Raw genomic sequence first — 26,663 nt, 5'->3', positions numbered from 1 at the left:
CTATATTTTCAATAATTTTGTGGCTCGGGCAAAGTTTGTGTACAGAAATTAAATTAATTTATGTTTCATATACACCCAGCCTGAAGGTAATTTTAAAAAATATTTTTAATAATTTGTCCCTTAGACAAAGTTTGTGTACATTGATTTTTGATGGTTCAAAGGTTTCATTATCTCAGTCATGCCAAAATTATTCCGTATTTCGGAATATTTTGAAATGGGAGACTCAACCTGTAATAGATTTTCTGCTGAATAAAACATTTTTGCACATGCATACAGTATGGATTGTGCCTATTATAAAGAACACAATATAGGACCAAATGTAATAGGGTGAGAGTTTAGAAAATGTGAGAGTTTAGAAGTAACCTCTCACACTATTACATTGGTCGAGTTGTATCTTCAAAATGGGAAAACATATGGATGAGAGTTTACATCGTGAGAGTTTGTGGAGTATGAAAACATGTGAGTTTGCATGTTCTCGGGCTCTATTACATTGGCTGAGTTTAAAAAGTGTGAGAAAACCCTCACATTTTCTAAACTTTCACCCTATTACATCTGGCCCAAATACTGAGAAATCTCAAACTGAATTTTCTGAAAAGTCACTCTGGCTTCTGATTATCTAAGCTTACAGGATCTTAGAGTCAAACATACAGAGGTCTCTAGTTAACAGTAGTACTATGTACAGTAATACTACAAAGGTACCAGAGCAAGACAAAAACAGGCTGAGAATATTGGCAAATACAGAGTTTAATTCCTGGACAAACAAAAGTTAATTGAAGCATTTCTTCCCTTGCAGTCTGATGTTGCTACAATAAATTCTTTTCATGAATAACTGGCAAGAAAGCAGATCAAATCTGCACTAATAATGGTCCGTGTTTACTTTAAGATGCCTAAATTGTCTCGGCAACAATTGTCACACATCAGGAATCTGTTAGCTTTTCTTTGCTTCTAAAGGTGGGTATCCACTTGATATCGTTCAATCGCTCATTAATCGTACACAAATCGGGCATGAACATGTCGGAAACGACCAGCGATGCGCGCTACTGCTGGTCCTTTCCGACATCAATCATCGCCTGAACATGCTGGTCAATCTACTGAAAACGACAGACTGACCATGTTCAGGAATGAGGGATGGTGCCTACACTAAACGACATATCGTTCAGTGTAGGCACTGCAGGGGAAGAGGAACGACTGTACGATTACAATGTTGTAATCGGACTGTCGTTCCACTATCTGCTAGTGGATTCGCACCTTAAGGGAAAAACAAAAATATCAAACCACAACCATTGTACAAATGGAAACCAGCACTGTTTTCTTGCTAAAAACTGGATGGAAACGTTCTGTTTAAGGTAAGGCTAAGATAAGATCTGACATGCTGATCTGACATGCCAATTTGAGACTCAGATGAATTTCACATTTTTTATTCACGTTTGGGTTGATAGAACTAAAATATACAACAGGTCAGTGCAGAAGCCATTTGGTTCCTGTAATGTAATGATGTGCGCAATTTTTAGCGCAGGTGCTCTTATTGTGAGCAACAAATTTTCTCAAGGAAATGAGTGGATCTGTCTAGCTTAGGCATTCCATATGAAATTCAAGATATACTACAATAATGATAATATAATGAGCCCGATTCCGCTCAGCAAATCAATGAGGTTTCCTTTTTGCCCCACTCACCTGTGCAGTACTTACCTTTCTTCACGATGGCCGCTGGGCACAGCTCCAGTCCACGCTGTCTTCACTCCTACCGTCCCGCATAGATGCTGCCGCTGACTGGATCTAATTAGATTCAGAGAGGCAGGCGCAGGCTCCTCTCATCGCGGGAGACTCGGGTCACCCGCGTGATGCATCACTGGGAACGCTGGCCTCTTAAGCGATCAGAGGCTTCTGATCGTTTCAGAGGCCAGCGTTGCCAGCTTTAAATAAAGTAATCACTTGTGGCAGGGGTATGGGCTATATTATATATATATATATATACACACACACAGTCAGGTCCATAAATATTGGGACATTGACAGAATTTTCATATTTTGGCCTCTATTCACCACCACAATGGCTTTGAAATGAAACAAACAAGATGTGCTTTAACTACAGACTTTCAGATTTAATTTGAGGGTAATTACATCCAAATCAGGTGAACGGTGTAGGAATTACAACGGTTTCTATATGTGCCTCCCACTTTTTAAGGGGCCAAAAGTAATGGGACAAACTAAACAATACTAAATCTAATTTTCACTTTTTAATACTTTGTTGCAAATCCTTTGCAGGCAATTACAGCCTGAAGTCTGGAACGCATAGACATCACCTTCGCTGGGTTTCATCGCTGGTGATGCTCTGCCAGGCCCCTACTGCAAATGTCTTCAGTTCCTGCTTGTTCTTGGGGCATTTTCCCTTCAGTTTTGTCTTCATCAAGTGAAATGCATGCTCAATCGGATTCAGGTCAGGGGATTGACTTGGCCATTGCATAACATTCCACTTTTTAGCCTTAAAAAACTCTTTGGTTGCTTTTGCAGTATGCTTCGGTTCATTGTCCATCTGCACTGTGAAGCGCCGTCCAATGAATTCTGAAGCATTTGACTGAATATGAGCATATAATATTGCTCGAAACACTTCAGAATTCACATCATCAATAAATACAAGGGAACCAGTTCCATTGGCAGCCATACATGCCCACGCCATGACACTACCACCACCATGCTTCAATGATGAGGTGGTATGTTTTGGATCATGAGCAGTTCCTTTCCTTCTCCATACTCTTCTCTTCCCATCACTGTGGTACAAGTTGATCTTTGTCTCATCTGTCCATAGGATGTTGATCCAGAACTGTACTTGCTTTTTTAGATGTTGTTTGGCAAACTCTAATCTGGTCTTCCTGTTTTTGTGGCTCACCAATGGTTTGCATCTTGTGGTGAACCCTCTATATTCACTCTTGTGAAGTTTTCTCTTGATTGTTGACTTTGACACATATACATCTGCCTCCTGGAGAGTGTTCTTGATTTGGCCAACTGTTGTGAAGGGGTTTTTCCTCACCAGGGAAATAATTCTTCTGTCATCCACAGTTGTTTTCCGTGGTCTTCCGGGCCTTTTGGTGTTGCTGAGCTCTCCGATGCATTCTTTCTTTTTAAGAATGTTCCAAACAGTTGATTTGGCCACACCTAATGTTTTTGCTATCTCTCTGATGGGTTTGTTTTGATTTCTCAGCCTAATGATGGCTTGCTTCACTGATAGTGACAGCTCTTTGGATCTCATATTGAGAGTTGACAGCAACTAATTCCAAATGCAAATGTCATACCTAGAATCAACTCCAGACCTTTTACCTGCTTAATTGATAATGAAATAACGAGGGAATAGCCCACACCTGTCCATGAAATAGCTTTTGAGTTGATAGTCCCATTACTTTTGGCCCCTTAAAAAGTGGGAGGCACATATTGAAACTGTTGTAATTCCTACACCGTTCACCCGATTTGGATGTAATGACCCTCAAATTAAATCTGAAAGTCTGCAGTTAAATCATATCTTGTTTGTTTCATTTCAAAACCATTGTGGTGGTGAATAGAGGCCAAAATCTGAAAATTCTGTTAATGTCCCAATATTTATGGACCTGACTGTGTGTGTATATATATATATATATATATATATATATATATATATATATGGGCCCCATCTGTCGGGCCTTATAAAATGTTTATTAATGTTCCTTTAGGATCCGTGCAAAGCAGCTTGGACATGAATGACAATTTGTATTTAAATTAAACTAATTCTGGACATCCTCAGCTGTGTAACATAGATGAGTGCCACAATAACAGGCAATGACAAATATGCCTACATTATTACAGGATTATGTTAGTAACGGGCCCCAGTTTAAAATAAGGCCCAATATGCCCACATTGGCATGGTGTAGGCTAAAAAAACTGATTTTCCTCTGCACATCAAGGTCATTTTTTTGCTCTGCAAAAAGAATGAGCTGAAGAATCGATGCCAAAAAAAAAAAGCATCATCTATCATAAGTTACATTGAGGCGTGGGAATGTTACAATAACAGGGTGGTAGATTGTAATACATTGTGCATTGTTTAGTCAAGACATTTGTTTCTGTGGGACAGGATCACCGCTACTACAGAATAGGGAAAATGAATAGCCAGAGGATGGGGAGTTGCTTATGGTGCTAAATATTGTGTCATTAGGCTCCAATAACATAAATCCAGCCCTCATTAGTAGTAAGTACAACAACCAATGCACTGTAATACTGTCTCCATGCAACACCTTGTACTCTTGGCTACGGGTAATCTTATCATGTCATGCAAATAATAACCTTTGCCCTGCTTCGTAAATAATTAACTCTGATATTAAACAACGTAATGTTTAAGCGGACAAAGAGTAAATATCTGTAAGGCTTTTAGACAAATTTACTTAAGAATATGGGTAAAAATATAAATTTTGCCAGAGCAATAAAAGGGCAGTATTTATCTCCAGGTGCCTTATTGCTTTATCTACAAACCTTGAAAGCACAAATAATAAAAAAAAATGATTTCAATGAAAGACTAAGGAGCTCATGCAGAGCTGGATGTGAATGCATTTTTGTACTTTTTTTCCCCAGGAAATGTGCCTTTTCCCACTGCACGTGTCTGTGTCACACTTAGGACGCCCATCATGAAGGGGGCCAAGATGGGGCTGCGTAGGGCCATATACAAACTCCGTTGAAGCATGGTAAGGGCATGTTCATCCAGAGTACCAGAGGCAATTGCAGGTGCTCGACCCCTAGAACAGAGAAGCATATCTATATTGGGTGCAGGGTGTGCTGTGTGGGCGCCCACACATTCTGCACCCATTTATTCAATACTTACCTCTACACAGTCCCGCTTCGGCGATAGCATCGCTGTACAAATCGCCTGAAATATGACGGCAGCGGCTATGCGCAGTAGGGACATCACTGGGAAAATGGCTGCCATGCCATTTTCCCGGTGAACTGCACATGCACAGTAGACTCTGGCTCAGACTAGTGCCCGGAGTCTAATGCTGTGCTCAGTGCGCTTGTCGAAGCTGAATAATTGGCTGAGACAAGTTCAGTTTAAAATTTAATCGCGGCGACGCCATCTTGCGAATGGCCGCAAGACGCCATCTTGAAAATGAGATCGCAAGACGCCATTTTGCGAATGGCCGCCTAAGAGCCATTTTAGATAAACTCACATTTTAGTACATGTGGCGATAATACTAATAGCACCATGCGTTTGCATCTTTCAGCCTTTTTTCATACACACATGAATACACACAATTGCGCTGTTAACTAGTCACATATTAGCGAATGCATAGGACTTTGTATGAAACCGCTGTTTTATTAGCTTTATGCGCACGCATCTGCCCCAAGTTAACTAGCGTCCTTATATCAAACCCTGAATACCCACACATTACATATTCACACATAAGGTTCAATATGCTTTAAAGTGTATGATTTAAGTTGGTTCAGTTAGTTTAAATGCTGAGAAATAAAGATATTTGATAACTAAGGTATTATACATGCTAAACAAGTCGTGTTTGGAGTTGTACTGATGCATACTCTTTTTACAGTATTCCGGTGTTATCGGTGGGGAGATCGCATCATGCATTCTCGAGTTATGGATCGCAGAGCCTACAAGCAACAAAATGTATATTTTAGGAACAACTGTTAGGATGTTGCAGGGGGCGTGTAGAGGAAGATCCCCAGCTGTTAGAGGCAGGGAGAGTCTATTTGAACTAGCCTGTTAAATGTGCTGTAACAGATGCTTCTCCCCTGGGAACCAATGACACCAGCAACAAACTTCCCTATTGTCCTGTTTATTCTGGGGGGGTATAAATATGTGTGCACGAACGCTGGTTCTCAGTCTTCGTGCTGAACGCTGTATGACGAGGGGTCTCTTGCTGATGCCTATCTCCGGGTCCGGAAGCGCCTGCGTATGTATACTGTACTTGGGTCTGTATAATTTTCCTTTTGCGCCTAAATTGTGTCTTGATCAATTGCGTGTAACTGTCTGAACTTTTACCTGAATAACACTTGTGCTTTGGAACCACAGATTCCACATCTAAGTCTTTATTTATGGTATGACTGCGTATGCAAATTAGCGTCATCCTTAGAGGTTTATAGGAAGGGTTTTAGAAGGTACAGGCAGAGGTATATAGAGGTACTGATCCAGTATCGTTACGCTGTAGGCCGCTGGGTAGAGAGGAGGGGACCCTGGACAGAAATTGCACACGGGCCCTCTACTCTTAATACGCCCCTGCTAGTACTATCTGCAAACTGATGAGGATTCCCAAATCCTTCCCAATTAAGCTAATATGCTCATAATTATGCTGCAATCAGAATATTTGCTGGATTACACTGAAATGTTTCATAGTCATCTAGTGAAGTGTAAGGACTGACCTGTTGACTATTTCACACTTAAAAAAAAAAATATATATTTGCATCTTATCTTGCACACTCCTTGCAGTTTTATTATCTATGATTATACACTATCTTATACTAGAGATGCGCAGGCTCAGATCAGTTCATATTTTCCCGACAAGTTCTGATTTTTCACGCCAAATTTTGAGTCTCAGAAAGAGGCAAAACGTCATCTTTCATGGACAAAAGTCCATGAAAGATGACGTTTGTCTATGAAAGAAGACGTTTTGCGGGAAAAATACGAACTTGGCGGGAAAATCTAAACCGACCCAAGCCTGCACATCTTTATCTTATACAATATATCATTATACACTATCTAGCGATCATTTCCTTTTCATATGCCCATCCTGGGATAGCGATAGTGATTGGAGGACAGTGGATGCCATTGTAAAGAGGTGATAGCTAGCTCCCACAAGGGAAGCATGGCCACCAACCAGCAATTAACAGCAAGAAGTTCCATCTGCGCAGGAGATCTGGCTTTTCAGGGCTTCATAGGTAGGCCCCTGAGCATTTACACACTTCTCAAAATGATTATGCACCTTTAAAAATCAAGTTTCAATGTGTAATTCCCACATATGTCCTAATTTTTCCCCTGATTTCTATTGATGTTTTCCAAAGCTTAGATGGATCTAGTGAAATATTTTGGAGCCAAGTTCACAAACATATGTTACATTACAGGAATCTTCACAAGTGCATATCTAATGGTTTCATGTTTAAATACTTTTTTGAAGAAGAGGAAGAAAAATAGCAATGCTATCAGAAGCACAGCAAAACATTTATCCTTGCTCTCAGAGCATCAGAAGCATGTTCATTAAAACATCTGAAAACGTAAAACAGTATTAACTTAAGTTAGCACTCCCATAGAAAGCCGTGGTATATTATTGAGTTTTTGTATACTGTGGGCAATGTGGATATTGACACAAAGTGAAATGATGGTTTGCCACAATGTGTGCACCAATCTGTTTGCTTACACTGAGGCTGATATATAGTTGGGGCATAAGAATATTGTTTTGGGCATAAATTGCGCTTATCTGCACTGTGCATGCGCACAAACAAGTAGGTTTGGTCACACTTTGCCGTTACAACCCCTTACACTGAAGACGCGGAATGGGGTGGGTTGGGGCGTGCAAAGCACTGGCCAATTACGGTAAGGGGGCGTGTTCACACAAACAATGCTCAGACCAAAACAGAGAGGCACATGTGGAGTGGTATAACATGTGGGTGCTTCATTGCTGGTGCAAAATAGACCCCGATAAAGATTAAGATGATGAAGACGTTGATCGGTAGCTGCTTCTGATTGGCTGAGTGTGTTTAGATTCCTCCCATTGATAACATTATTATTATTAGTGTGGCTGCTGCAATCTATTCATATTATTTCATGGACATTAGTAATCAGTCCACAGCAAAAGCAGATTTTCATTAGTTTTTTTTTTTTTAAAGAGGAAGACAATGAATGTTTGTAATTAAAACATTTAAACTTAGGCATTTTATTTGTATCTGATACATGTAATTCTATTTTACATAGTATACTGTATGCAGCTCTATCATATATAACTCTGTCCAGACAGACTGTCTGATGTATAGGATACTTCATTAATCTACAATATTGTGCACAAATTAGGAAATGTAACTTCAGTATTTACTACTAGTACTGTAAAGCAACATCTGTTGGTGTATACCAGGCACATATCCTAGTATCTGCATGGTGCAGATAGTACTGTTCTCTCCTGGAGTAATACTGGCACACATGCGACCTCCATTTCTGTAAGCTGCACAACAGGATTTGGGCAGATTTAACTACTGCACTTAGGATACAAAATGCATCCAACTCTGCAGCAGCCCTATTGTCTTTTGCATATTCAACATCATAGGCTCTGAGAATACATTTGACGTTAAACACATTGCCCACCACATGTATGAGCCCTTAATGTTACATGCAGCATTTCACCCAGAAGACTCTAAGTAATTTAGTTGAATATAAAGACAACTATATTCCATAGAACAAGATCGGTAAAGGTATGTTAGGGCATGCTTCGGTATGATATGGTGATTAAATGTTCTGTGTCTCTGAGAGATGATAGCACAAAGGGACGGAAATACCTAGCAAGAACAATTGAACCTCTTGTATTATCGATGCTGTTTGTGTTACAAGAGCCTGCATGTCCCGGTGAAAAGTACCAACATGAGATACCATACCATTTTTGCAAGCTCTTTGACTTGAATGGTAGGTTAAAAACATATCACATATTACGATAACTAGTGTAGTATACAGAAAACATCAGTGGTGCAAAATGCTGTCAATTGCTTATATAGCAGTGATTCCCAAACTGTGTGCCGTGGCACCCTGGGGTGCCTCTGGGCACTTGCAGGGGTGCATCAGGTTAATGGTCCAGTACCAAAAGAAAAGAATTTTTAGTCAGTGTGTTAGGAAAAATCAGTGCTAATGACTGGCAATAAAAAAAATGTCGACAAAAATAAGTGCAGCCCTGTCACCCACCACATAACTGACCCTAAGGGTGATATATAGGCACAATTTACTTCATTTCATTTTTGCTGAATTTCTCAATAAGAAACTTTAGGCCCAGGGGTGCCATGGAAAAAATGCTGATACTCTAGGGCGCCGTGATTAGGAAAAGTTTGGGAACCACAGGAATATAGTATTTGTCCTAAGTGTACAGTTAGAGCTTCATTTATCACATAAAAAGGCTACACACGGGCTAATTACTATTTGTGGGATCAATGGGCCTGATTCAGATATGTACATAAATCATGGGGTTTATGTACATAGCAGATGTTTGCGCATGTGCAGAACGGGGTCCTGCATGATCGCTGACAGTCCCCCCTTAGCCGCAGCATGATTGACAAGGGTGGAGACAGGGACCGTTCTACAAAATGGGGGTGTGATGCCAACATGTTGTAGTTGTGCCAAGCCCAGGGTCTGCGTCGTTGGACACAAACTTCCTGGACCCGGCAGAGGGGTTCCGGCTATCAGTAAGCTTCGGCTTACACAAGCAAGGCCGAGGGCTGCGACCATCTCGACCGATATTCGCAATGGTGATCCAAAGCAGAGTCTATGGACGCTTCATGCAGGAGGAGTCTATTACCTACAGACACCTCCTGCTGCATGTGCATTTTAGTTGGATGGTATTACACAGCCGCTGCCTTGCAGTTGTGCAATACCGGCCACATCTGAATCAGGCCCAATATTCCATTTGAACAAACATCAGTGGACAAACTGGATGAGCGTTACCATTCAGGGGCGTATTCAATCAGGAGCGAAAAGTCAGTTTTTGCGAAAAAGTATTGCCGATGACGTCATTTTCGCCGGTTTTCACTTATCCCCATATTCAATCCAGACACTTTTCGCAGGTGCGGAAAGTCAATGCATAGAAACCTCCGATAAGTTTTCAGGTGTTGAATAAAAGTGCAAAATTGGGGTATGGGGGTACAAGTTTAAAAAAAAAAAAAAAACACACCCAGCAGCCATGGGACAGCCCCCCTAAGGATAACTGCGTCAAAAAATAAAAAAAAAAGACTTCTGGACACCCCAAAAAAGTACTTTCGTTTTGGGGCAAAAAAAAACAAAATAAAGTTGGGGTGTAAAGTTTAAAACTAGCGAAATAGACTACAGGGGGGTCCCCAAGTATGCCCCAGGTGTTTTTTTGATTGCAGGCTGTTGCAGCAGGTGGATTTTTTAAAGTTTTTTAAATTTCACATTACCAACTTCAAAATATGCTAGTACCCATTTTCAAGTACCCCAAATTTGATGGGACTAGGTCTTTTCTCAAAAAAACCTCCAAAATGCTATTCTTCACCACTTTTTAAAAGACGTAAAATAGCACCTATTGAGAGCATTTAAAGTGGCCAAATACCTTCAGCAGGGCTATTCGGGGGTAGCCATAGTGATCCCCCATGTCAGTGCATCTTTTTGACATAACTTTTCGCCGATTTCAGTTTTGCTGGGTCACATTTACGCCAATTTGGAATTGAATACAGGGATAAGCGTGGACGAGCGTGATACTTTTTCGCACCCAAAACCTCCGATGACGGCGAAAAGTCCATAGTCATAATCAGTTACATTTTATACCCCAGACCGAGGTAACCCAGCATATGCCAGTTTCAATATACTAGCAGTAAATGAAAAAATCTAAATATGAGAAATGTGAGAAAACTGAAATTGGAATTTCTAAAGTTTTATTTTTTTTATTTTTGGAAAAAAGTATTTTTTCCACAGGAAATGTCTTTAGGTGTAATACCTCAAGTGTCCAGCTGTGGCGACGCATTTCACAAATCTCATGTCCGCTACTTCCTCATGCTATTCTATATATAGTATACTACATATTTACAGAATATACTGTTTAATGTTTAACAGATGATATTACTCTTTGGAATATGGCACAAGAGCTGTAGGCATTGAAACTATGAATGTTATTGCACCAATTGCTACATTGGGGTTTTGGCCTTTGCCTTGGGAAAGAGTAAGCTGGTTTATTTTTCAAAGTTCTTTTTTTCTCCAGTACGTATTGAATCGCTGGCTCTATCTTTAGAATCCACTATGCACTTTGTACAAGAAGAGTTACAATTTTTTGTGATTCCTATTAAACCCATAATGATATTCAGTCTATATTTTACAGGAGTTTTATAGTAGATGTATCTGGAGCTTTTGTCTTATCTGATCAAATTCTGTTTTAATCGCAGACATTAAGTTGAGATCATATGCCTTTTGGAAGAACCTATTCGGTGAGAAAGAGGCATCCCTGACTGCTGAGTGTATGAAAAACAAATGAAAATTAATTAGAATCAAAATAGTGCAAGCATTCTTGCAGCCCTTCTGCGTTTGTCAGTTTGATGGTGCAGGAGTTTTTAGGGCAAGTGAGGTTTGGTCACATGAAATGGTAGAGCATGGGAGGAGGGCTAGAATTGGGTATCACCATGCAAATGTTTTATCGGAGGCCAAACAGAGGCTTGTGCAATACAGGAAGATGGAGGGGAAAGGAGCATGTGCCAGAAGTAAAGACACTGATGTCTTTCAAGTATCTGGAAAAATGTTGGGGATAATTTACTAAAGCTTCTAAGAATTAAAAGTGGTGGTGTTGCCTATAGCAACCAAATTCTACCTATCAATTCTCTATAGCATCCTAGAAAATTATAGACAAATCTGATTGATTGATATGGGCAACATCACCACTGGTCTGTTTCAGAAGCTTTAGTAAATTTACCCTTTAGGCTGTGTGATGAGGGTGGCGGAATGATGAGGTAGGCAGAGAAGGGAGTTACAATTGGTATAGAGGCATCATGGATTAGGAAACTGTTTATATATAGAGCAGTGGCGTCCCTCCCGTGGTGTCACACGGTGCAGGGACGATGTGCACGTGGCGCAGCCTGTGCACCCAGAGCCGGCCCTAGCCAGATTAGTGCCCTAGGGAAGATTTGGGTGGTGCCCCCCTCCCCGTGAGATCCTGAAAAGGGGTGTGGCCTCACAGAAGGGTCCCTCACCCATCACGGTATCAGCACCCACCCTCACCCACCACCCCTATCCCAGCAGAGCACCCCTCTCCCAGCAGTTAGCACCACAGCACCCCTTTACTTGAGCGAAGCCTGCAAAGCTGTCCGACTCAAGGTGCAGCAAGCTGTGGGCGGCGGACCCACTTTTCCCGTCTCAGGCTGGCTGGCCGCAGCTGTGTGTATTGATTGCTGGAAGCGGAGCCCAGAGCCATGAGGTGTGACTCACTACTCCGCAAGCATTAAAGCCCTGAATGAGCCTCTGCCCATACGCAAAAGATCATTCTGATTGTGTGATGCCTCCGAGCCAGTGCGGCGCTATTAGCCGCTGTCCAGGAGCGCCGCCCCAGCAAACTGCAGCCAGCTGTCCACTCACTGTTTGTGGATGACAGAGCTGTCAGCTGAGCTCCGACCGTGGATGCTGTGAAGTGGCAGTAGCAGCTGCTAGAGTTTCTGCCCAGCCGGCAGCAGGTGCCACGGTCATGTCTGCACAAAACCTCCACCGACCCTAGGCGGGCTTGGATGCCCCTAGGCATTCCAAATGCCCTAGGCATTTGCTTAGTTTGTCTATGCCTAGGGCTGGATCTGTGTGCGCCGCCCAAAAAGGGGTGTGGCCATGTGGGAAGGGGCTGTGGCAATGCTGCCCAAACACCCGTGCATATTACTTGGGGGGTAAGGGGGGGGGGGGTTGCAGGAGGTCCCTGTGTGGAGTGCTGGCAGACTGCCTCAGTGACAGGAGCAGTGTTGCCCTTAATGCTACAGTGCAGCACCCGACTCCTGTCAGTGAGGCGGAGTCTGCATCTTGATGTCACCGCTCGGAGGTTGACACCCGGATGCAGACCGCACCCCCCTTGTGATGCCATTGATTTAGAGTACACATAGAGCAGACAAGGAGTTGAATATACTGTATGCCCATTTACATATCTTGCGTGTCTTCACACTGCTCATGCCCCAGAATCAAGCATACGCAAGTGCAGAATTATGCGTATTTCAGTCACATCTCCACTTGCGACATAAAAGAATATAACTGGGCTGTAATGGGGTGTTCCTACAAAGGCAATGTTCAGTGAGGGCTTGTCGATGGAACTACAGGCTATGCAGAGTTGGCCAGATGTGAAAATACTTCTGTTTACAGTCATATCTTTACATAATTGAATCTCCCCTTGTTGTAAAACATTTAAGCTGCATACACAGACAAAGATTTAGTAAATGAACGATTTTAGTAAACAATTTTCGTTTATTTTTTAAATGGAAAAAATTTACGAAAATAGTTTACTAAAATCGTTCATTTGCTAAGTGTAATGAACAATTTTTGCATATTCCCTTACTGAAAATCGTTGAGTTGGTCAGTCTGACTGAACTACAAACGTGAACGCGCATAAACTATAATCGTTCATCGTTTTAAGTCAGAAAGTAAACGATTTTTTCAACGATTGAACGATAAACGATATCGTTAACAATAATCGTTCAAAAAATCGTTGTGTGTGTATGCACCTTCTAAGTGCCTGGTTTACTCTGCAGCTAATTGAACGCGCTGCTCGATTCAAATAGCTGCGAGCTCCTCAGGACTTTTCCTCACAGCATAAGGAGCAGACTAATTTCATGCGCAGGAAAAACCATAGATTCCAGCACTTTGTGCAGAATCTATGTGTTAGCGCGTGTTAGCCCATGGTTTACTGCATGGAGAGCCATGTCCCTAATTGAATTCTCCCTCAATATATAGGGCTGGATGAAGTGCTCACTGTTGATGATGATAGGTATAAAATCAATCGTGCAAACGGGGGTGTGCTTGAAGAGGTGCACAACCCTGTATACTGGCACATATATGCATTTGAACAGTGCACACAATGCAGTAGCAATTACATCTGACTTCAACGTTACGTTCAACACTATCAGCCCCATTCTCACATGGTGTGAACTCAAGCAATTTAACCAGGTTTCTGCTGCTTTTCCCTATAGAATTCTACAGCCCATTTATTTCAATGCACTGTAGTTGTGCAGTACATGTCCCAAGAGTCATTTAGTCTCTACTGATATGTGATCAAAGCAGGACATTTCTGTGACGGTCCGTACCACCAGCCAATCAGTTTGTGGCCAATGGCAAAACTACTTGTGATTGGCTGTGCAACTAAAGACCTTAGACACATTAGACGATATCTTGAGCGATTTGGCTGATTGCGATGCATCGGAATGACAAATCGTTCATATCATCCAGTGTGCACGCACGATGCAGACGCGCACTCAAGCAGGTCGTCTGTCGCATCCTCAGATATTTTTTCTACATGCAGTAAGATCAGAGGCTGTAGCTAGCGATGCCATGCTGCACACTACCTCCCCCGGCATCGGCAAGTGTGTATGCACTTGCCAATGCCAGCACCCTGCGCAAGATAGATTGGCTGGGTACACGTCGTCTAATGTGTACCCAGCTTAAGTGTTTCCCAGTCAATTTATTCTTCCCAAATTCTGTGACAGGACTCTGAGCAGTTGCAGTGGGTTATCAGAAGAAAGAATGCCATTGCAGTATGGCAGCACAAGAAATAAAAAAAAGTTTAAAAGGTCACTGATAACTGTGGAGTTAATAGAATCTGTAATCCACTACCCATCCCCTTCCATCTTTCATCTCCAACTCCCACACGCTACCTCTTTTTTCTTGTTTATAGCCTCTCCCTACATACCACAGCACACATTTTTATTATGATAAAGAATGTGTTTGAAATGTATTTACTTTGTCATATACTTGTATAATGGGGATTGGTCTTGGGGACTTCTGTCGCAAAAAAACAAATCTTTTTCAAATATGTAGAAGAATGCAACAAAAACATAAAAGAACTCTTTTGTTGCATTCTTCTGTCACAACAAATCTTTTGAGTATATCTATGTACTGCCGCTAACCCAGGGGAGCACCACCAACTTGAGTCAATTTTATAGATACCTTTCAATACTTCTTATTTCTATTATAAGTTGGTTTTTCATTCATTCCAATATTTGGTATTGTCCGGTGCAGGATAAATTCTGTTTCTTTTAAGGGGCCTATCCATTAGACCAGTGGTTCTCAAACTCGGTCCTCAGGACCCCACACAGGTCAAGTTTTGCAGGTCACCCAGCAGGTGCACAGGTGTATTCATTACTCACTGACACATTTTAAAAGATCTACAGGTGGAGCTAATTATTTCACTTGTGATTCTGTGAGGAGATGTGGAAAACATGCACTGTTTGGGGTCCTGAGGACAGAGTTTGAGAACCTGTGCATTAGACGACTTTTTGAACGATCCGACCAAAACCAGGAGATTTTGGTCGGAGCATTCAGAAAGTCGTCTTGTGGATAGCCGGCAAGGACCAGCGATGCGCGTGCACGATGGGTCCTTGCCGACGCTCTGTGGAACATGCTCGTCAACCTGACGACAATTGTCAGGTTCCACATGTTCTCAGATAGGTCGGTCTCCTGCACTGAATGACGTTCAGTGGACGCCGTTCAGTGCGGGTACTGCACCTAAGAGACCTGAAGGACTGAACGCTAGTCGTTCAGTTTTTCAGGTCGCCTAATAGATAGGCCCCTTTAGACTTCTAAATATTATAAAGGAAACTGAGGTTGCAAAGTTGCCAATTCATAGCTCTAAAATTCCTCACATTCCTCACTGCCCATGTACCTACAGCCCAGTGGTGTTGATAAGATCCCCAGCACATTCAGCACAGGGCTGGTAGTGTCAGTGGAGTGCGGATGCTGGGTGCTGGCCCCATTCAGAAACACAGAGCACTTATAGGTGTTTTACATAAGGTTTTCACTTATTTTCTGCTGCATACCAAATCTCAGTGGGTAACATGCTACACGTTTTTAATGGGTAGCATTCTAATAGTATGGGCCTGAATCTGAGTTGCACGCAATGGCGATAATCACGCAAATGGTCAATATTTTTTATCTGCGCATGCGTCTAAGTCGCACAGCGCTTTTGCTTCATTATTTGCAGTTTTTTCTTCTTTATTTGGGGGGAGAAGAGGCGAGGATTGCCCTGCATACTTGTGTAGGTCCTAGTCCTCTGGAGGCCTTGCCCTCCCTATCTTTTGACTCTACTATATGGCCACACAGATGGCTCACCTGTTGGGTTGGCTGACTGCCTGTCCTGATGATACTTTGATGGGTTTCCTAGCCGAGCAGACAGGGGAGTGGGGGAGGGAGGGGGGGGGGGGGTGTCTCCTTTATCTCCTGCACAGATTTTGTTCTCTACATTACTGTTGCCGAACCTGCACTGTTGCACCAGGCCTCCCCGCAGAATGAGAGCTCTGCGTGCGGGAAGACTTGCACTGTTTGCAACTGGTCAGACTTGTTGTAAATGCTGTGTGACTGCCCGATGTACATCAATGTTACCGATGATTACGCAGAAGAGCGACATTGGACGGATTTGAGAAGGCAGCAGTGGGTGTATTTATGTCAGCTGTGCTTTGGCAAGCATTAGTATATTTTAGAAGCTGCTATCCACAGGCAATTGCATATGAATCAGGCCTTAAAAAGTGTAGAGTTGTGCTAGAAGAGTGAGTGGGCAGGAAGCTGAGCTGCTCTCCCTGTCTCTACACAGTCTCCTTCACATATATCAGAGCTCTGAGAATGCAATTCTGTGCATGCAGCACATATATAGGACATAGCAGTGGCGGACTGGGCCGGGGGGCAGGGTGCCGCGTGCCCCCCGGGCCGCTCTATTAGCATGCATCGTGGGCCGCCCACCTCCTCCTTGCAATCGGCTGTGGAGGAGTTGGACCAGTGTGCAGCTCAGGGGTTTCCGCCGCGGCTGCGTTCCGACTTTAACTGTCACGTGCTCTTCTGGTTTGTACTACAGGGCTACGGAAGCCCTGTAGGTACATTATAAACAAGGCACCAACCCCGGCCGTCCCGTCGGCGTCGCGCATAGGCGGCGCCGGCCGTACATAACGAGCGGCAGCGGCTGCAGGGGGAGGAAGGGAGGGTGGTGGTGGTGGTGGTTATGGGCCCGTCGGCGTCGCGCATAGGCGGCGCCGGCCGTACATAACGAGCAGCAGCGGCTGCAGGGGCAGGTGGTTATGGACTCGCAGGGCAGCAGCTATGGGGTATGCTGCTATGGGGCATCTGCTATGGGGTACGCTGCTATGAAAGTGGAGAGAGAAAAACAGAGAAAAACAAAGAAGAAATAAAGGTACCGTTAAGTGTATGTTTAGTATGGATTTTATACTCTTATTTTTCTTTTGAAATAAAAATATGGTGGGAGGGATTTCTTGTATGTAATATTTCTCTACACTGACCGTTGGGGAATATGTACAAGGTGCTGCAAAGTGACAAATGCGCCTTAACCAGCGCTATTTTACACTTATACTTTTGTATGTTAGCAGCGTGTAAAATAGCGCTGCTGACATACAAGGTGTGCGGTGCACACTTGCACCTGGGTCCAGGGGGACCACACTGCACCCCCTGCACCCATAGGTAATTATACTTACCTCTCCGCCGATTCCCAAAGTGCTGCTCCACAGCGCCAGATCGGGGCTGCAGAGCAGCAAACACTCACTGGGAAAATGGCGGTGGCCATTTTCCCAGTGATCTGCGCATGCACAGTAAAGATGTCCCCGGGAAAGTAGGCACGGGCGACATTTTCCCGGAGACCCGCGTATGCACAGTAGATTCTGGCATGAAGCCAGAATCTACAGCGCTTAGTGCAGCTGAGCCGCCGACAGAGAGGAGGGGGCCCAAATGGAGGCTGCACACTGGCCGCCTCCTCTCTTAAAACGCCCCTGAAGCAGGGCCATAGTTAGCGGTCAGTCCTCCAGCCCAGATCGATGGCAACTGTGGGGGTGATTCAGCAGAGGACAGAATTACATAGCCACACACAAGCAGCTTTGCAATTCCATCCTTGCAAATATACAAATGCAGCAGAAGGTGTCCTACACCCCCTGCTGCATTTGCGTTCCCAGCACTGCGCAGGCTGGGATAACCATTGCGATGGTGGACAGCCGGCGACAGTCAGCTGAGTAAGCCTCAGGACCGATAATCTGGAATCTGTGTTCCATTTAGTCATACTTACGTAGTTGTAGGTTAGCAGTGAGCACAGTAGTCCCTGTCAGCCAGTAAAATAATTTTACATAACTGGGTTACTGAACAGGATACAAGGTCTTCAGATTGCAACTGCCCTATCACTTAGCAAACAGGCCACATGGCCTTTGCCCTTACTTAAAATAACTCAATTGTAGGTTTAGGATTCCAGTATTTTATCTGTAGTTTGCCGGTATCTTTCTCTTGACAAATCAACTGACTTCACTGCAGGTAAGAAACGTTTAAAGTTTATTTTGAATTACATTATTTGTGAAAACTATTATTAAAATAAACACCTATAGGAACCGTACAAAGCCCAGTGAATATAATATATGCTTGTATTTCAGATGCTGTGTGTCTGGCAACGATCTAGTGCTCCCTTTATGCCACCCACTGAGCTATTACAAAGAAGTTGTGTGGGCAATATAGTTAGCCAGTATAGCCACTGCATTTAAAGTATTTACACATATTGTTACGCTAGAACTATCTGTTCACATCATATTAAAATGTTCTACTATGTCAAAGTTATATGTGTTGGTATAAATTGATATCAAGAGAGGCTTATCATCATCTCTGTCTGTATGACTATATTGGGGGAATTTAATTAGTGGGGGAACGTGCCATCTAGATGGTGCATACAGCCCTGACCAGCATTGCACATTTCCTGTGCACCTCTATGGCGTGTGAGGTAAAACATGCAATGCTGGTGGCCACAAGCTGCCGGAGAAACAGTTGGACAACCAACACATTACGGCTAAGTGCCTGCTAGTGAAATGTCTGCACTTAAACATTTACTGTAGTAGTATGGAAGTTTTACTATCAATTACATATTAATATTTGCATTTAATTTATACTGGAGGTAGATTAGGTATACAATACCAACATCAGATAGTGAACACTTACTTTTGAAAAGGTTTAGTTTCTTTAATACAGTGGTCCTATGGATGCTTGTTCATAACACAGAAAAGTGTTGCATTTGTAAACGTCATGTTAATGCAATATGTATTTATAATTTATTGCACCGAGAGAACAAAGCAAAAATAAAGCAAGTAAGTTTGTATCTGGAACAAAGCAGGCTGCAATAAAGGGTTGTAAATAATACATTTATTATTTTGCATGCAGGGTATATACCGGCTGCTGTTGCATGTAGGTCACAAATGCTGGACAGCATTATTTTCACACTGCAATTTAAGACACGCCCCTCTTAAATCTAAGGGCTCGATTCAATTGAGCGCAATGTAAATAGCGCCGGGAGATAGCTCCCGGAGCTATTCAATCCATAGCGATGTTAGGTCGGGGAAGGCTCGTTCTCGCGCCTTAAACAGGGTTTTCAGGTGTGAGAACGGGCATTCCCCGACCTAACTTTACGGCGCAATGCTGTTTTCCAGGCGTGAAGGGCAGAAAACAGCCTCGTGCCGGGACTTTTGTCGGATTTCTGCTCGCATCCCCGGAGGGATGCGAGAAGAAATCCTTAGTCGGGGTTAGCTGCGCGGTGTATTGAATAGCTCCGGGAGCCGATTCCCGGCGCTATTCACATCGCACATAGAATAGAATCGTGCCCTAAATCTCTCTACACATTTTACATCGGCACCAACTGCAGTGTAAAGGGGCCTAGCCATTAGCAGATGTATTTCTGAGTGATGAAAGACAAAAGATATCCCTTGAAAATTCCGGTGGCTGTGCTGAACGATATCTGTCATGTACATGACAGATTTTGGCAAACGACGAATGATGAACGATATCGCATGACATCATTCAGAGAGTGGATTTTTTTCTCTGCAGAGCTCTGTAGCTGCTGCTAATATCTTTCGTCATTTACCGCATATAAACTGCACGATATTGCTAATATCGTACAGCTATATGCGATAATTGACCAACATGTTGGAGATGATAGATGCGATTTATCGAGATATCGTTCAATCATTAATTTTATCTGCTAATAGATAGGCCCCTTAACATGGTATTACCAAGGTGCAAAGTTACTTGCTCTATTATGCCTTGTTCCCACCTCAGAAACAAAATATGTAAAATATCCATAAAAGACAGAATTCGTAAAGTATACTCATGAATACTAATATTAAAAAAATTATAACCAACAAATAAAAGGATGTACTATAATAATTCCCACCTGTAAGCAGAAAATGCTTCCTCTTACTAGACAAAAACAACTAAAGCTGGGTACACGCTTGTAGATATATCGTTCATTCAAACTGCAAACAATATATCGCAAATGCATTGGCGGTTATGTACATCCGATATGTCTGTGAACAATGTCGTTCACAGACATATAAAGTCGGCCCTGAAACACAGCCGTTGCCAATATATCATGCAGATATATATCGGTGCATCTGCATGTGTACGGGTGACCCACCAACTACACTAGTCACCATATATAAACACAATGCAGGACAACACAAGATGTAGTCAATAGGTCGACATTTACAATGTCTACATTATCAAAATTGTGACAGGCAACGTGTCGACAAGTTAGTGGTGACATGGTCAGAGTGTCGGAATTAGGGTTAGGCTGTGGGGGGGAAGGTTGGGCGCTAGAGGGAGGGTTAAGGATTAGGAATAGGGGAGGAACACTCACTGCAACACTGGAGTATCGGAGGTCTGACCCGGAAGTGACGGTCACATGACCACCGAAACCCGCGATGGAACCGATGCAGCCACCAGGGACATTATATCGACATTACATCAGTGTCTACATGATGAATATCGACATGGTCAATGTCGACATGATGACTGCCGACATATAGTACAACACCCGGACAAGACACAGCAGGTGTCTGTACAACCACAGAGTATGAGTACATGTCCTAAGGCTAGATCTTTTATACAAGTCAACTGATACTTTCATGTTTTGCGCTCCTCAAATTCTTACATCTATGAGAGCTGTGAATGTCAAGCTAATGAACATATTTAGTTTATCATTAAATGTTAATCAGACATCCAACTTCCATTTGGATCTAATAAGTATGTTTCCAAATGTTTACATTCCAGTTGAAGCCAAGTTGAACACAAACATCATCACTGCTGCTTTTACTTGCCATAGAGAGTTTCAGTATCCTCTACCCCCATCCTACCCCTTTACTCTGGTTGTATAACTGAATTATAAAGATACTCTGGTTTTTTGTATTGTGTTTGCTTTTCAATGTACGGCGCTATGGACACATGGTGGTTCCCTGTACTGGTGTAATGGTTAGCATCACTGCCTCACAGCACTAAGGTCTTGGCTTCGACTCCCACCACAACCCTAACTATGTGGAGTTTGTATTTTCTCACCATGCTTGCATCTGTATCCACTGCGCACTCTGGTTTCCTCCCACACTCCAAAAACATACTGGTATTATCCCTAGTGTGTATGTGTTTGTACGTATGGTAGAGAATATAGATTGTAAGATCCATTGGGGCAAGGGACTGATGCGAATGTCCAAATATTCTCTGTAAAGCTCTGCGGAATGTGTGTGCTATATAAATAACTGGTAATAATAATAAAATGCACTTTGTGCATAAGGAGTGATCCTGCCGTCTTGTTACATATATGTCAGAAGGAAAACAATCTACTCTCCAAATTTTCAGTAATTGAAACAGCTTTTGCACAAATTTAAAGTAAATTCAGAAGCTAATGTAAGCTTTCTGTAACAAGGTTTCACATTCGCTGCATCAACCCCTCCCAGGGTGTACAGTACTAATCCAGGGGCTCCATCCAATTAGGTGCGATGGGGGCAAGTTTCCATTGTAATGGAGTACAATCCCCCCCACGTGGCCTGATCTCACCCCGGACTCATACATTTTTGCTTGACTTCGGTGGTAATGTGGGAGTACCGTAAATTCGGCATACAGCCACACTTACTCCAGCCATGAGTAATTTGCTCCTAATAATGCAATGATGCACTAATATGCAATGATTACTACTTTCCTAAGCAATTTTTACCATGCTTTCAAATCATACAATCAAAGCAAATTTCTTGATTTATCCTGAAAGAAAATTGAATGAATTATTACATATTTTACAAAAGTCAACACTGACCCTTCTAAAAGCGAATGCTTTATTCATTTGCAGAGGTTTAGAACCATAATCGGTATGAAACAGCTGCTGGCTAAGGAGCCTATATCATTTGGTTACTGTGACTCCCATGCTGTAAATTATTCAATGGAATAAAGGATTCTCTTTTATGATCAGACTGGTGAGTACTCTCTATTTCTCCTCTATATTGTTTTTACATTTGCTAAGACTTGTGAGCAGTGGTGACTCCTACCTTTAGACTTAAGGGGGGCTGTAATACATTTCCAATATCGCACATGTCAATCGCAACTTTTTAGTGACTTCGACGCATGCGCAGTTAAAAGACATCGACCATTTGCACGAACATCAGCACTGGGTCCGACACAGTATCAGGCCCAATGTGTTTGTGTGCTATGGGTAGGGGAGTTCTAGGTTCAGCTTAGCAATATTATATACAACAGGTAGCAGTGGTACAACAATAACTCACACCAGACACAAATATCAATTGTGCTGTTATAAATACATTATTATTTTTTTTATATATAATAGTGGCTTAGTGTTCTCAAATGATTTTCCTCACTAATGTTATAAGATTAAATTTTACACCTGTCAGCAAGGGGTGGAAAATGAATCCTATAACATTAGTAAGGAAAATTATTCTAGAACACTAAGCAACTTTTATAAAAAAAAATTAAAATAAATCAATGGTATATAATAGGGTTTTATTTTGTTAAATATCCTCAATGTCACTCAGCATACCTTGAATGGATATAGAAGGATTCTTCCTAATTGCTGACGTCAATCAATTTGTATATGCTCAGCTGCAGTAAAAGCTTCTAAGGCTGCATAGTCTGCAGCTCCTAGAAGCACATTATGGCTGGCGATTTAGCTCATCATGGGTTTCCTGCTGGTAGCTCTTACTGCTAATCGCACTCCGAACTGGCTGTCTGAGGGGAGGGGGGTTTCCTCCCTCTGAGACTTCCAGCTCTATTGTAAGATGAGCAGAAAGAGCTTCTATTCGGAAGCCACTATATGGGGGAGTGGGAGATGCCCCATCCTTTAGACTGTAAGCTCTCATGAGCAGGACCCTCCTCCCTCATATACTTTTCCTTCCCTCGCTTCTACAACATATCCTCCCCACTGCTTACAATGGTACTCAACATTTGGGTTCTGCCACCATGCTGCTTATTTCAGCACTATGGGGCATATCCAATTAGGCACAAGGTTTTGCCCGCCAAATATTAGGTAGACCGCGCAACCAATTTTGAATTACCACAGGTTTGCGCGCTCCCGATAATCGCATGTATCCAATTATTAAAAAAATTGGTCAAAGGGTTTTTTGCGGGCAAAATCCCACAGGGGAGATGCAGCCGCACTCACCTGGGTTCCGGAGCTCCTCTCCCGGCTGCAGGCACACACAGATGACAAACACACACTACTGACAGGGGGGTCTCACACACACACACAGGACACACACATACTGACAGGGGTCACACTCACACTACTGGAGAAGATAGAGGCAGAAGACTTCAGTCAGGGAAGAGAAGGAGGAGATTAGTGCTACAAAAGGTAATAATGGACTAATTAAGCTAATTGGAGACTTCCAATTGCTCAATTAGTCATTGGGAGGGGGGGGTCCAAAGTATTTCAGAGCAAGTGTCAATAATTATTTCTTAAAATATGGATTTTAGAAAAAATTAGAGCTGCTCTGGAGGAGATAAAAAAAAGAAAAATCAAAACCCAGCACCCAATTGGATACCAAATATCTCACACCTGCAGGAAAAGGCCTGCAGGTGCAAGATTTTTGGTAAACTTGAACCCAATTACAATTAAGCGCGCTGTTTATAGCACCTAGGAGGAGTTCCCTGGGCTAGTCAATTCACCACGCTGTTGGCCCGGTTAAAGGATTTATTCTTGCACCCTTCTGAGAGTACGAGCAGAAATCCGGCTAAAGTGCTGGCCGCGAGGCTGTCTGCTGGCTTAGCGCGGCCGGCTATTTAGTTGGAGAAAGATGGTTCTCGCTACTAAATACCCAGGTTAAGTCGCGTGAACCGGCATTCTCCAGCTTAAGTTGTAATAGTCGGATTAAACAGCACACTAAATTGAATAGGATCTTTACTGGGAGGTGCTGCAGTCCAGCAGCCCCTAAGTAAAATACACCACTGCGAATGGGACTACCAGCGATTGTAGATAGTGCATAAATTTCACTACAACACAGCTACAAAATATAATAATGGTGTTGCATTTGCCATCATTGCACCCATGCAGCCAATTAGCATACACTTTGACTGAGATAATGAAACCTTTGATTTTTGATGGTTCAATGTAAACAAACTTTGTCTAAGGCACAAATTATTAAAAATATTGTATAAAATTACCTTCAGGCTGTGTGTATAAGGTGTACATGAAACATAAATGAATTTCATTTCTGTACACAAATTTTACTTGAGCCACAAAATTATTGAAAATATTGTATAAAATGACCTGCAGGCTGTGTGTACAAGATGTATATAACACATAAATGCATTCTGTGTGTATATTTGGGTCCCATTCCCAAGATATTTCATTATGATATGCAAATATTCCAAATTACGGAATATTCCATTATCCAAAATACCCCTAGTCCCAAGCATTTTGGATATGGGAGACAACCTGTATATATATTAAATCTGAATCACCCACTTATCTTGGGGGTGTGGGAGTGGCTATGTTTTATTTGCACCCAGATTCTTTGCACCCACCCACATCTCAGTACCCCTGACATTTGTACACACATTCCAACCAGTGACCTATATAATAATGACAATCTTGAGTCCTCTCACACTGGCGATTTATTTCAGCTATAACTAAATTTTAACAGATCAGTATTTTAGGAAAAAATGGGTGTATTTCCAAAAACTGGAACATGGGTGTGCTCCTTATTATGCTATGCACAAGAAGGACATTTCTGAAAAAATAAATGCTATGTGTTACTGTCATTTTTATTATTATTTTAGAAATGAGACTTTCAAGATGATATGGAAGGAAATAAAGGGGAGATATTTAATGGAAACTTCTGAGTTGTGCAACTGCAAATTTAAATTAAGACAGACATTCCTCAATGAACATACAAATACTGAGCAAATATCTTGAAACAACTGACAATCTGTAATAGCTTCTATTTTGTCTCTGTAGACCTATTGCAACTCTACATAAATATGTATATTAAAACAAACAATAGCCTTACAACACATGTTTTAATTTGTATCTAATGGATGCATATTTTATAACACAAGCTGGGTAGACACTATACGATATATTGTATAGTGTGTACCTTGAAACCCACCCAATTCATCATATAATGAATTAGGTGGTGCACATCAGATGGGACGATACCACAAATGATGCAGTAAAGTTACATTAAACATGTAACGCTATAGCACACCATCGTACAGAGGATCGTGCAGTGCGTACAGCGATGCTATATATTCTTACATCACATCATTGCGAAACTGGATCGCTTGGTTTTCCAGGTAGATATCCAGCTTTTAGGCTAAATCAGGACATAAGATTAAACATTATTTGCAAAACAACAGAACAACTTTATTTAAAGTACTAGAAGTAAAAAAATAAAAAGTCGCAAAACTTGATTCAAAGAAGCTGGTCTCTGAACCAGGGACTTTCTATTACACAGCGCCTCTGGATGCAGCGTATAAAGGGGCTGATTCTGAGTTGGGCCTATACCCTTTTACAGATATTTAAACATACATTTTTGCATATCTCTGTCCAATTCTGAGTTAGACAGATCTTTGCCTGATCTAGCCTTCGCACGAAATGGGCGTTTCGGGCTGAAAACAGGACAGCGACAATGCGATCACACAGAATTATACTGTCTTGTGAGAGAGTCACAGGAGTGCCGTGCACGTGCAGTGAAAGAAGCTCGTTTCAGACAGGCCTCTTGCACCTAGCATGGGGCTGGTGCAAGTGCTTATACGAATGATGAACATTGCGTCTGTAGATGGCAAAACAGTGGGCGGAGCGGCTTCCCGCTTGAAGTTGCATAAATCCTTGCATTAGCCCTATGGAAACTTGCATTGGCATGAAGTAGTAAAGCAGGCGCCCACCACATCACGCAAATGCAGCCACTTTGCATCCAACTTAGAATCACCCCCAAAGTCTCCATCTCTTAGGATATTAAAAAAAAAAAAAAAAGTAATAAAAAGTACAAAATATAAGGTAAAACAAGCTGAGGAGTCAGTAATTTCTAACCTGCAGGCTTCTGAGCTTAAAGCTGGCCACACACTAGACCAACTTACATCCAACCAGCCAACTAGTTGATTGGTTGGAATGAAAATCTGGTAACGTATGCGAGTAACTGATGATCAGCAATTTGCTCCTAAATGACAGAAAACAGATGAAAATGGTCGTCGGACAAGTTTCTTAGATGTTTAATCTAAACTATTTGTTCAAACAACAGTTTTGGTCCATTTTCCAGCGTTTGGGAGCATATTGCTGATTGTCATTTGCTTTCATACCTTACCAGATTTTCATTCCAACCAATCAACTAGTTGGCTGGTTGGATGTAAGTTGGTCTAGTGTGTGGCCAGCTTAAGGCAACTGCTTCAACACCACAGTGGCAGCCTAAATAATAATTTATTTTAATGAACTTTCCAGGACATAGCAGCCTGATGTCAGAAAGATGGCAGGGCAC

General features: G+C 42.2%; 1 protein-coding gene across 4 annotated transcripts in view; it reads right to left on the bottom strand.

Moving 5' to 3' along the window:
- LOC148508451 (uncharacterized) overlaps positions 1-26,663 on the bottom strand; it is a 262,947-nt gene that overhangs the window by 234,880 nt on the left and 1,404 nt on the right. Inside the window, exon 1 of one of the 4 annotated variants that reach the window (XM_088444560.1) lies at positions 23,354-23,376. The exons of the other annotated variants lie outside the window; for them this stretch is intronic. The gene's annotated coding sequence lies outside the window, so the exon portion shown is untranslated. Of the gene's footprint in view, positions 1-23,353; positions 23,377-26,663 lie in introns of those variants that run through there. 4 annotated transcript variants of the gene reach the window in all.

This window comes from Taudactylus pleione, unplaced genomic scaffold (assembly GCF_031769625.1).
Source record: "Taudactylus pleione unplaced genomic scaffold, aTauple2 ptg000366l, whole genome shotgun sequence".
Lineage (NCBI taxonomy): Eukaryota > Metazoa > Chordata > Amphibia > Anura > Myobatrachidae > Taudactylus > Taudactylus pleione.
The sequence above is the reverse complement of the archived record's forward strand: the minus strand, read 5'-3'. Positions and strand labels throughout refer to the sequence as shown.